This window comes from Pipistrellus kuhlii, unplaced genomic scaffold (genome assembly GCF_014108245.1).
Source record: "Pipistrellus kuhlii isolate mPipKuh1 unplaced genomic scaffold, mPipKuh1.p scaffold_m20_p_10, whole genome shotgun sequence".
NCBI classification, from domain to species: Eukaryota; Metazoa; Chordata; class Mammalia; order Chiroptera; family Vespertilionidae; genus Pipistrellus; species Pipistrellus kuhlii.
In genome coordinates, this window is record NW_023425405.1 from 1,019,520 (window position 1) to 1,033,077 (window position 13,558).

At 36.1% G+C, this 13,558-nt stretch overlaps 1 protein-coding gene across 1 annotated transcript in view; it reads left to right on the plus strand.

The window, feature by feature from the left end:
* The window catches only part of FOXP2 (forkhead box P2), a 493,504-nt gene that overhangs the window by 77,166 nt on the left and 402,780 nt on the right, over positions 1-13,558 (plus strand). Inside the window, exon 2 of the mRNA XM_036424830.2 lies at positions 2,981-3,071. The gene's annotated coding sequence lies outside the window, so the exon portion shown is untranslated. The remainder of the gene's footprint in view (positions 1-2,980; positions 3,072-13,558) is intronic.

Genomic DNA, 13,558 nt, shown 5'->3' on the forward strand with positions numbered 1-13,558 from the left:
AAGAGAATCTATCATCTGGTCTAGAGTATTCCAATGGAAGTTATTTTTTTTAAAATAAATCATTGTTCTGAATCAAGTTATGTTCCATTCAAGAGCTTATCTTAAAACATTAAATCTATGGGTATGTGTATATATATATTAGGTTAGATCAGTGGTTGGCAAACTCATTAGTTAACAGAGCCAAATATCAACAGTACAATGATTGAAATTTCTTTTTAGAGACAAAAACTGACTTCTTCCCATGGGCCACGAAGTTAAGTTTCAATCGCACTGTGTATGTGTGTGTCCACATGTGGTATTTTGTGGGAGAGCCACACTCAAAGGGCCAAAGAGTTCATGTGGCTTGCAAACCACGGTTTGCCAATCACTTGGTTAGATGATGGAGGTAGCTCAGTGTTGGTGGAACTTCAGATGAATAGTCAAATCAAGAAAATAGAAGTATTGAATGAAAAAACTGTGAATATGTAAGAAACCATGATTTAAAAATTTTAAGTAGCTTTAGTATTCATTTAGCATTTATGAAACAAATACTATATCCTGAATGACAATATGCTATTGTTACCCTTGAAAAGTTTTTATCAATATGTAGAGATACTCCTTACTTCTTAATATATTGTATTGTAGTAGAATCCCAGAGACCTTAGATTAGAACTATGCATTTTCTAAAGAAGAGATTTGAGGATGGAATCATTTGACAAGTAGTAGAGAAAACATGAAAAATCCAAGTCATCCAGGGTTATCAGTCTCCTTATGTAGTCAGGCCTACATATCCCTCAAATGACTGGGAAAGCCTGAACTGCCATTTACTAAATCTTTCTTACATAGCTTAAAAGGCTTTTCTTAAGATTTGGAGTTCTTTACATTGCCTGCCTCACATTTGTTATGATTTGAAAGAGATAGACAAAACATCTCCAGCATCAAAAAAGCAGCTGCAGAATATTTTTCATCTTTGTTAATTTTGTCCACTTAATTCTCTAAACACTGTTTACATACTTGAGTATGCCTATTTTGCTGAAAATAAAACTTGCTTTTCACCAAAAATAAGAAAGCAAAATGAGAATTGGAATCCAGGGAGGAATGCGGGATGTTGGCCAGCCAAGGAGGACATGGGAGGGCTCCAGGGCATGTGCAGCCCTTATCACTCAGTCCCAATCAGCTGGTCCCCAGCAACAAGCTAACCTACTGGTCGGAGTGTCTGCCCTGTTCATCAGTGCACATCAAAGCAAGTGGTTGACCAGCTTTAGCATATCATTAATATATTATGCTTTGTTTGGTAGAAAGGATGACTGGATGACCAGACACTTGGCATAATAGGCTTTTATTACTTAAGATAAATGTACCTTTTATAGCATATGCTTTTAAAACAGATTTTGTGATTAATTTATAGACATATAACTTATAGAAAAAATAGGAAAAACTTAGGAAAATTATATGCATGAATATGGGAATAATTTATGAAAATTTATATCCAGGAATATAGGAAAAGAAAAAATAAGGAATATTGAGTTAGGAAATGATTAAAATTGCTACATTTTAATAAGACCTCTGTTTCTTTGGTTTTATATAGCAGGCAGGAAATAATTATGGACAATAATTAACATAAAGGAAGTTAATAGTGGGCCTTGCTCATGTGCAAAATTTTATTTGTTGAGTGTACTTACGAATAAATTGTCATGATTTCTGACAACATCCCCAAAAATCTACCTAAATAGTATTTAAAAAAAAAAAAGATAAATATAACTACAGAGGCACTAAACAAAGAGTGCTACAATATAATGGAATTTGAAATACCATAATTTCTGTTTGAATCACCTTAATACTATGATTAACAAAAATAATGGTTTTAAGTTATGCTTTGTGGCATATTCAAGGCTTTTTGGAATACCCCCAAAGTATCTGGGGAAATAATGGTAGTGAGACTGAGTATTTGGGTTTCAAATTCAACCAGAATGCTTGATTTTTATCTGTTTAAATAGTCTACCCTTCAGTAAGACTTTATTGGAAGAAAGGAGTTTTAGCCAAAAATGTTTGGAAACTATTTAAGTAAAATTAGTGAAATGTGTAAATGTTGAACAAAGATGGCATATGACATTCATTTTTTTAATGCCTATGACAAATATTGATAATTGAACACAATATTCTTTCCTGCTGCAGATTCAGATTTAGTTTGCATACTGCTTTCCATATGGTCACTACCAATAAATCACTATGGGTGTGTGAGTCATCAATACATAACTAACTCTTATAATTTTATTGGACCTTCAGAACATTTATTTTAGCCTAAGAAAGGTATGAGTTGAATCATTCAGTTTAAAGAAGGAAGAGTCAGGGAAAGAGAATGGTTAAATAGGAAATGGATCTGGAAAATATAAATTCAAATAAGTATTAAGGTGATAATGCTTACATTTTGATGATAAAGAGAAAAATCTCACTTCCAATTTGTTAATTGTGTAGAGGCCTACGAAGTTCATTAAGTATGGGTTTAAAAGGTAATTGAAATCAATCATGTTTTCAGTTGATAAACCTGAGTCATAAATAATTTCATTATATATGTTAAAATTTCTTTTAGATTAAATTTATTGAGATGACATTAGTTAATAAGATCAAACACTTTTCATGTGTACATTTCTGTGATAAATGATCTATATGTATGTTGCATTGTATGCCCTTTAATCTTCTGTCATCATAAATTCAAAATTTTATCACCAAAAATTCAAATAAATCTGCATCTCTTGGAAATGCACCTCATGTTGTCTCCATGGTCCTTAGTTTGTACCAAACAATGGATTTAAACTTCTCCAAATTAAAATGTACAAAAGCATTTCATACATGCTTGAAGATTCACTAAATAATGATGCACTAACAATTACTTTTATTTGAGGTTGACTATGTTTTATGTTCTATGAAGTCATTGAACTAATTATGACATAAATTAAATTTAATTTTCAAAGCAGTAACAATTATTTGTCTCTGTTAACAGGGCTATTCTAATGTGATGCTGGGATTGGATTTACCTAGGATAGCATACCAAGGTTGACCTAGAAGTCTTGTAGAAGATCTGGACAAAATAGGTAAGTGGTTTTTTGTTTGTTTGTTTTTTTGTTTTTGTAATAATTCTCTTTTGTTCACTGTGTTGAAATCTATGTTTGTTTGTTTTTCTCTAATTTGTTTTATTCTTTATTTATTTATTTATTTTTTGGTTAAGTATCTTTACCCAAAGGTTTAAAAAAGTTACCAGTGAATGATGTCAAGTATGGCCATAGGGATGTTTACCATTGTGTCATTTCTTAGGCTACCCATTTCACTCCTCACTGTGTTTTCTCTCACTATTAAACTTAGTCTCGCTGTTTTTAAAAATCAGCATAAATTGATGCAGTGTGTGAATTTGGTTTTGAAATAATTAGGCAAGAAAAGCACTTGGAGTATTTTCTGTCCCCATTATGCTGGTCTTTTATTCAGATGCTTTTAGTGTTATTTTATTAAGACTTGGTTGATATTGAGGCTTTAGGGCATCTGGAAGTGTCCAAAAATAAAGTGATTAGCAAACTTGAAATATTTTGGGGGGAGTTTGGTTTTTCTTATAAACTTTTTGAGACCCAGCAAGTCACTCTTTAGAAAGGATTTGTTGTCCAGGCTGTTGTGACTCAGTAGATTTAGCATTGTCCCATGTACCTGAGCGTCGCTGGTTTGATTCCTGGTTGTTGGCTTGATCCCCAGTAGGGGTTGTGCAGGAGGCAACCTCATTGATGTTTCTCTCTCCCTCTCCCTTTTATCTCTCTTTCTCAATAAAAAATAATATAAATATATTTTTTTTATTAAAAATGGATTTTTTTTTAAATTAAATGTATTGGTGTGAAAATGATTAAGATTATATATGTTTCAAGTATACAATTCTATGATACATGATCTGTATATTTCATTGTGTGTCCACTATCCAAAGTCAAATATTTTTCTGTCCATATATATATATATATATATATATATTTATATTTATATTTATATATATATACACACATATATATATTTTTTATATTTGACCGCCTTTATCCTTTATTACCCCTCCTACACTCCATGTCTCTGGTAACCAACATAATGTTATCTGTGTCTATGAGTTCTTATTTGCTTATTTGTTGTTTTCTTTTTGATGTTGCAATTCTTTAAATCTAATGGCAGCTTTCCTTGGTATCCATGTCAAGTTAGAGAACTTTAAATCCATTGTTTGGTCCAAAGCAAGGACCACAAAGACAGTGTGTGATGCATTTCCAAGAGATGCAGATTTTATTTCCCATTATTATTCAATATGAAATGTTTCTATAGTATTAGTTTTTTGTATTATTCCTGAACATACTTATAAAAACTTATGTTTCATAACTATTTTGTTAAAAATTAGGCCTCATACATGATATAATATTTGCTCTAATTTTTAAGTTACTGTAAAGTAAATGAATTATATACAAAGCTGTTTGGCTGAGGGGGACTGGGTCAGCGATTCAAATACATGGTGTGCTGACATTCAAAGAAAAAAGCAGAGTAAACAAGACTGCCAAGAGAAAGGCTCTGGTGTATAGCTGTTGAGAATGCCTGAAAATCAGTTTGCCTAGGATTGAGTTAGAGTTGCCAAACAAAACTACCATATGTGAAACTTTGAACAAATAATTTCCGCTCTCTAATCCTTAATTTCTGAATCTAGAAAATAGATCTGATAGTATCCATTATATAGAGCTGATCTGAGCACCAAATGTGTGAATACAACTACAGAATATAGTAGGCATTTAAAAAGTTTGTTGTTGTTTTCTTCCCTATTATATCAGTTTCAAAGGTTAACTGTATTATCCAGGCCACCAGGCAAATATCCTCTATAACATTCTACTTTGGTCCAATAAGTGGAAAAATGAGTTAATTCTGTAGATGTGCTTGTTCTCTGCATTTTGGTTAGAAAATGTATTAGTTTTCTACTGCTATAAAACATCTTAAAATCTTAAAAAACAAGATACATTATTACCTCCCAGTTTCCACAGGTCAGGAGAAAAGGCTCAGGGTCTCAAGACTGTCAGTAAAATGTGGACTAGACTGCATTTTTGTTCGGAGAGTAGGGTCTTCTTCCAAATTCACTGGGTTTGGGCAGAATTTAGTTCCATCTTCTGGAACATCATCACAACAATCCAATTCCTCCACACAGCAGTGACGTCAGGACTCCGCGTAACGTCACTGGTTGCTAGACGCAAGTTGGGGCGGCCCTAGCGACCAGTTTACGGTAAATTAATTTTCATTCTGAGACAGAGCCTAGGGGGGCCTTATTTTCGGGGGGATGCCTTATATTTCACTCAGAAGGAAACCTGTAAGTAGGTCTTATTTTCAGAGGATGTCTTATTTTCGGGGAAACACGGTAGTAGGATTGCAAACCTCAGTTCCTGGAGGCTCCGTGTTTTCATTCCAAGTGGCCCTCTTCATATGCAATTCATATAGCAACTTGCTTCTTCACCACCAGCAGAAGTGTCTCTATGTTATGCTTGTTATGCTAGCAAGATAGAGCCATATATGTATGTAATGTGTGTAGGTATATACCCTGTTTCCCTGAAAATAAGACAGTGTCTTATATTAATTTTTGCTCCCAAAGATGCGCTAGATCTTATTTTCAGGGGATGTCATATTGTTCCATGCGCTAGGTCTTATTTTCGGAGGATGTCTTATCTTCAGGGAAACACGGTATGTATGTGCATGTATATAGAATGTGGATATGTGTATTAACATAATCATTGAAGTAACATTGCATAACATTTTTCATATTCTATTGATTAGAAGCAAGTCATAGCTCTGCCCACAAAGAATGGGAGGGTGTGGGTTTGGGGCCCCTAGAGTCCGTCTGCCACACTAATTTAAATTTCTTGATTTAAAATTCATATAACATATTATATTAGAATTTTAAATTATTTAGTATTTGATTAAAAGGAATATTGCCACAAATTGTAAAATTTTATTCCCTCTTAGGCTTTTAGCCTAACTCCCAATAGGCCATTTTTCTCTTCCTAACATACTTCCATTATTTCAAGCTGGCTTACCACCAGACTAGTGGTTCCCTGCCTTCCCCCCTCCTCCTTCCTTCGGTTCAGTGCTGCCACTGGGGAACCTGCTGGCCAGGAGAGGGATACAGAGAGAGGCCAGGGGAATTTCCATCCCCAGTTTGGATCTTGCAGGAGGCAGCCAATCAGCGATTCTCTATCATCATTGATGTTTCTATCTCTATTTCCCTCTTCAAAATCAATCAAATGTATATTTTTAAAATACAAGGCTTTTAGAGGAAGAAAGGTAGGGCAAGGGAGCTATTGACAGAGGGCATTTGAGATCTTGCTCACCTTTGCAGTAGGATAACATAAGGTGGTCCTTGGGGTGACAGGTGAGGAGTGGCCATGGTGGAGCAGGGCACTGCGGGCTGAGAAATGTCTGTAGTGACTGGAAATGTCTGTGACAGTGACACTGAGCGTGCATGGGGTCCATCGCTGGGATCATTCATCCCCAAGAGGTTTTGATTCCGGACGGGAGGAGAAACACAGAGATCAGTGGGCCTTTCTTAGCCTAGCAAGTGAGGTGGGTGGCAGGAATGGGCTGCCTTGCTTCACTACAAATGTAAACACACAGTGTAACTGCACATGGACTGCAGTCAGCCGCCAGATCAATGCCCAGCCAGCCCTGGTGGCGGTGTCCTGCCACTTTCTGGCTGTACTGGGGCACTATTGGCCCAGGAAGCTGAAGCCACGCTCCCAAGCACAGGCAGTATACAAAGGGGCCGGTAGGAAGCCTGAAGCTGGGAGTTGGAGCTGAGGCTGTCTGGCAGCACTGCGTCCTCTCTCGAGCTGGATGGGGAGCAGCTGTCTGTGCGACCTGCTTTGGAGTTGGAGGGGCTGTGCTTCCTGCACATCGCCAGCGGTGTGCCAGCCAGGCCAGGGGCAGAGGGTACTGGGGAGACCTTTCCCTCCTGGAGCCATTCTTCCCAAGGTGACAGCGTTGGGCTGCTTTCCCCACTTCCCGCCCCCCCCCCCGCCCCCCGCCAGTTTATGTTTTTATTGGAAAGCAAGCTCTGGGCTTGCAGATCCTGGGGTCCCTGAGCCATAGCATGGCCTCCAGCCCTCCTCTTGGTTTGAGCATCTGGCCCCTGGTGGTCAGTGCACATCATAGTGACTGGTCAACTGGTCATTCTGGTTGTTCCGCCATAATGGTTGCTGCGCTTTTAATATACATATATATATTGTACTTCTAAAGTTATTTCCACAAATTTTATCATGGCCCTTGGATTTTGTACTGGATATATATGGTCTGTAAGTAAATGTAATGGGATAGGCACATATAGGTATAAGGTGCAAGCTAAGTGAGTAGAAAATGTGAAATGTTTAGATTCCATCCAGAATACTGATTTTATAGAGAGAAGCCACTTTTAGCCTCTTGTCCATTGATCATATAAATGCTGGAGAGTCGAATTTACTTGGGCCTGGGCAGTTGTGGGTTCTGGCCTGGTACTGGTCCTTTTGTAGAAGAGCTGTTTGGAATAGTTAAAAACACTCTTACCTTTACAGAATCTGAACTTGCAGGATATATTTTACTAACCTATCATGCTAGTTTCCTATTGTTTTTCTTAGTGTCTTTACAGAGTTTTAAAGAATGGAGTTACAAGAAAGCATCTAGTTATCTGTACATTTCCAGGGTGTCTCCAAAACACGTAGATATAATTTTACAGCTGATTACTCACCTGATGTTGTTTTCTTTTTGGCCAGACTAAGCTTTGAACAAAGAAATTCATCCTAAAATACTACCAGATGTTTGAAAATGCAGTTGAAGAACAAACACTGTCTTTCTAATTATTCAAAATGTCCCTCAAAAATGTATACGCAGCTTAACAGCTGATAACTCAATTTTAACTACTTTTCAGGTTTAAGTGATTTGAAATAATGGGTGAAGCCAGACCAAGCTTTGACCAAAAACAATTTACCCATTAGACATTTTTATGGAGATACATAAAAAATAAAGCTTATGGCACAAAATGGGCAACAGTCTATTAATTGAGGGTTTACAAATACTAAACAAAATGATTTTTGATGTTTGCTATTCCATCGTTTGCATTATCAGCATTGCCTAGACCAGAATGGTAATCAGAAAATAGGTATTGAAAAAAAAAATTCATTTGTGTAGATTCTTTTAAATTTTGTAAATGAACTGTATGTATTCTTTTGAATGAACTGACTTTCAAAGTGTGTATACATTTTTGACATGCTATATGTGGGTGCTTTTGAGTACACTAGAAAAATAATACATTCAATTGCCAGAAAAGGAAGTTGAGAAGTTTGTATCAGCAAATAATAGAGCAACACATTTTTGTTATGAATTTGCATTAAGCCATAATTTCATATTTTACTCCTATTTATTTACCATGATGATAGAACCAGTGCAAAAATATGGTTTTATATTAAAAAAGAAAAATATGGACCTTTATCCCTATTAAAAAAGGAGAGTTTACATATATAATTTAAAATGTTGGTTTAGAGTGACTCACTAGTAATATTTTTTACACAAGATGGCCAAACATGAATTTTAATTGGCTTGCATTTTAGTCCAACTGAACATAAAATACCTTTTTAATGGTTTTATTTGCTGAGAAGAGCACCATGATCATAATCTGCTTTTCACACCCCATATCAAATATAAACCAACATTGCTCATTACACAGTTTGTGCTCTGGGAAATATTTTCATGGCATCTACCAATATTGCTCCACACTTCTTGGAATTAGTCTTCAATTATATCATTTTCCAACATGAGTTATTGCTCAAACTTTCTGATTGTGTTGTGGTTAACACCTCATCCAGCAGCTACATTTAAAATTTCGTTCGAATTTGTAAGAAAAGGTTCACTGGAACAACTGTCCTATTAGTAATCGTATGAAAACATAGAAGAAATACTATACAGCTTGAAAGTCCCCCTTACCCCAACTATGGAACCTAAAGGGTGAATATGAAGCCTTATTTTTAACTGTTGTCAATTCAAGTTTTTACTATTGTCTGCTGGAGAGCAGAGAACTGTTATTGTAGGTGACATGTAAAGTTAGGTCTGATGCCTTAGCTGTCAGCCTTATTAAGAAGCTCTTTCTGGGTTGAACCCAGCACCTGGTATTGTACAAGCCATGCATTTGAGAGCTTGGATAGAGCTTTCTTTCTCTTTACTGTGGCTTTATTAGGCTCTGCTTACACCTTCCCTGTTGCTCTGCCTTTTCCAACTTTCTAGCTGGAACTCACAGCACAGTAGGTCAAATATAGATTGACACCTTTGCCTGAAGATGGAAACTGTGCCTCAGAGCTGCTAGTGCTCACTGAACCAATTAATTGAAAATAAAGTAAATAAAATAAATTTCCATATAAGACCTCTCTGAAATCAAATGGAATAATTTGGCAGGTTTAATCCCATGAGAAAGCCAAAGCAGTGAAACAGATGTGAAAACTTGTTATATTCAGTATATCAAAATATAAATGTTCTTTGCTTTGCCCATACAATTAAGTGTTAAACATAATTCTCAATTGCCATATTTTTGGTCTTAAATAATGGATCCTCTGTAATAAAGTAATATGAAAAAAAACTTTTGAGAATGCAATAGTGTGATGATTTCTTTCTGTCTTCTGACACATGGATCAGTAGCCTCAGAGAGTGTAATAAACAACACAAATGAGTGGTTTTTGCTAAACTCCATTCTAGAATCATAAGGTTGGAAAAAATAACTGTAATCCCGAGCCTAATAAAAGGCACTGGTAATCTTGAGTATTTTATTTGTTAATTAAGAGTATGTGTTCATATGAGAATAGCCTTTTTAGAAAGTGTCCTATGACATTTATTTTCTTGAATAAAATACTGTTAGGTTTATAAGAAAAACTAGAGGCCCAGTGCAGCAATTCTGCACAGGTAGGATCCCTTGTGGCTACTAGCCAGGGCTTTCCTTTCCTGGCTGCCAGTTGAACTCCTGAAAGGGCACTTTGCATATTGGGCTTATATGTATACTAGAGGCCCAGTCCACAAAGTTGTGCACTCAAGGGGGTGGGTCCTCAGCCTGACTTGTAACTTCTCACAGCCTGGGAGCCCTCGAGGGATCTCCAACTGTCGGCTTAGGCCCACTCCCCTTGGGCCTCCTTAGCACTGCCACAGAGGTGGGAGATACTCCCACCACCACCTCTGCACTCAGCAGCCATGAGCCCAGCTTCTGGCTGAGTGGTGCTCCCCCTGTGGAAGTACAGTGACCACCAGTGGGCAGCTCCAGCATTGAGCATCTGCCCCCTGGTAGTCAGTGCGTGTCACAATTACTGGCCATTCTGCTGTTTGGTTGATTTGCATATTAGCCTTTTATTACATAGGATAGATTATAAAATACATATTCTGTATGTATTATAGTCCAAAATAATTTGTAGAAGGAAAAATATAAGAGTAACTTTATCATCTTGAAACCTATGAAATTATGACAAGAGAATATGATACCATAATAACATATATTGACATGTTTAATGTGTAGAAAATCTGAAGATCTCTTATATGATTGTCCATGCAGGCCAGATTAAATCGATTAAAAATAAATATTATAGAAGAAAAATAAACTAAAGATTTTTTATAGAAAAGTTTCTGAACTTAAAAGACATTCTTTCTCTTCAACTGTATAAAGAATCATTTATGTTAACATTTTCTTCTGCAGTTTTTCTTACAGTTTCTCCAAATTCAAGATATTTTTCATTTACACTCCTCTTAAATGTGTAGTTTGTTTCTAAAATTTGATAATACATTTTATTTATTTCTCAGGTAACGATTACTTTTAGTTATTTAAATACATTTTAAATTTAATCCATTGAATCATTTTTCTCTTGTCTCTAGGTACCCAATTGTCCACTATTTCTCACAGCTATGAACTAATTATGCCATAATGATTTCAACTAACTTTGTCATCACTTAGATGCAAAACATACATTACATTCTTATGCAAACAATGAGCCATTCAAAAGAAATTTGTGACATACTTTTTTGCTCTTTTAAGTAGTGTTATCAATCAGGAACAGCTGAGGTTATTAACCACAAATTCAACCCTTTCTCCCCTTTAGGGTTCAGTCAGTCTCAGGGTTCAGCGTGTCTCTGGAAAATAATAAGCATGCTTCATGATCTCTTGTGAGTGAACTGGAAGAGAAGTTACCACATTTCTGTTTTCTTCATATAGTAAGGTTAAAAGTGTAATTAGTTACACAATATTTATTAAATAATAGATATGTGCCCCATGATGTTCCAGTCAATGATGTCTGAAAGATATGTTGCTGGTCACATAACATTATAATGGACCTGAAAAATTCTTATTCCCTAGTAGAGTTACAGCCATCATAATGTCAAAGAATAATACATTTCTTATGTGTTTCTGAAAATATTGGTATTAAAAAAAACTTGTGTTGCCAGTCATATAAAGGTGTAGCACATTCAATTATGTATAGGACATAATAATAATGATGATAAATGAATAGGTTACTGATTCCTGTATTTACTATATTATATTTTTACCCTTGTTTTAGAGTGTTGGCTTTTTACTTATTAAAATATGTGTGCTATAAAATAGTATCCTGTGCTATGCTGGTAGCAGCCTCATAGATCTCCTATTTACCAAGTCTCTTGATTGCATCATTTTCCTCTTGGGCTTGATTTAATCTCACATTATGTCCCTAAGTATACAAAAATCCACTGCTATTATTGCCAGTAAGAGACCGTATCAAGTGATTGATCTGGAAACAAAATTTAAAGTTATTAAGGGCTACAAAGGTGGAAAATCAGTGATGGTTATTGCTGAACTTCACTATAGCTAAGATCTTGAAGAATAGGAACCGAGGGATAGAAGCTGAAAGCAATGAGACTAACAAAAACTTGAGAAGGGCCATATCAAACATAAGATAACTTCTACTGTCCTGGATTGAAGACAAGACACACAAGCATAGCCCTCAAAGCGAGGATTCTTCATAAACTCTTGGTGAGCTGACTGCGGAGGAAAATTACGTATCAGAGCAAATATTAAGTATGGATGAAACCTCCCTATATGAAACAGATGTCTAGAAAGACCTTCCTCTGCAAGGAGGCCAAGTTGAATACAGGTTTCAGGGCTTTTAAGGACAAAAGAACAGTCTCATTTGGGTGCAGTGTTACAGACTACAGTTGAAATCCAGTGTTCTAGTATAGTGAGAACCCCGGGGTCTTTGAGCATATCAGTAAGCACACACTGTCAGATAGTATTGGAGCCATTAGTAGTCACAAGTGACTGGGCTCCTCTTCCAAGATGTCCCCCTGAATTGATATACCGGTGAAGTGGAGAAGTACTATTGGAGAGTAACAAGCTTTACAAGATTTTGCTTAGCGTGATAATGCTCCTGGGCATGTCCTTTGTTTATACCAATATCAAAGGGATATTTCTCTCTCCAAATACTCCTTCTTGGATCAAACCAATGGATCACTAAGTTATAGCAGCTTTTAAGACCTACTGCCTGAGGAGGACTTTTTCCCAGACTATTTCTGCAACCAAGGAAGACACTGACACAATTCTGGAAGGATGATTGTGTAGGTTAATGCAATAAGAATATTGCTTGGGCTTGTGATGATATCACAAAGGAGTGACACCTGAAGAAGACATCAAAAGGTTCATTTATGACCTCAAAAGATAGGCCAACGTTGAGGACATGGCAAAAATCAGCAAAGCTGTGGTATTGATGAGGATGGCATATAGGAGCTTCTGGAGTTGGATCATAAGGAATTGACTAATATGGAGTTAGTTAGAACAGGAACATGAAAGCATAGCTGAGGAAGAGGCAAGACAAAAGACAAACTGCATGAGAATAAGAAGAAGAACCTCAAAGAAATTTCACAGTGAAGGATTTAGCAGATGCTTTTGTAAACCTCAACAAGCTCCTTAAAAAGTTTGAAATCATGGACTCCCACACTCAAAGGTTTTCATTATCTGAATACAAGGGAATCTATGATTGAAGAAAAGAAATATATATCTTTTCTGACTGGTGTTTCTGGTTTAGCAGCATAATTTACAGTAGCTAAGATTTGGAAACAACCTACAAGCCCATCAGCAGATTAGTGGATTAAAAAAACTTTGGTATATATACACAATGGAATACTATGCTTCTATAAAAAAGAAGAAACTTTTATCATTTGCAACAGCATAGATGGAACTGGAGAGCATTCTGCTAAGTGAAATAAGCCAGTTGAAGAAAGATAAACATCACATGATCTCACTCTTATGTGGGATATAATGGTCAACATAATTTGATGAATAAAAATAAATTTAGAGATAAATGGCAGAGAAAGGGGGAATTATAGAGCAACCAAAGGACTTGTATGCATGCATATTATCATAACCAATGGATACAGGCACTGGGGCAGTGGGGGCTTGCTAGGGTTGGAATGGCTAGGGTTGGGGGATTAATCAGGGAAAAAGGTGACATATGTAAAACTTTAGATGATAAATAAAAAATATATTAAAAAAGAAAAGGAAAAAAGAATCTAA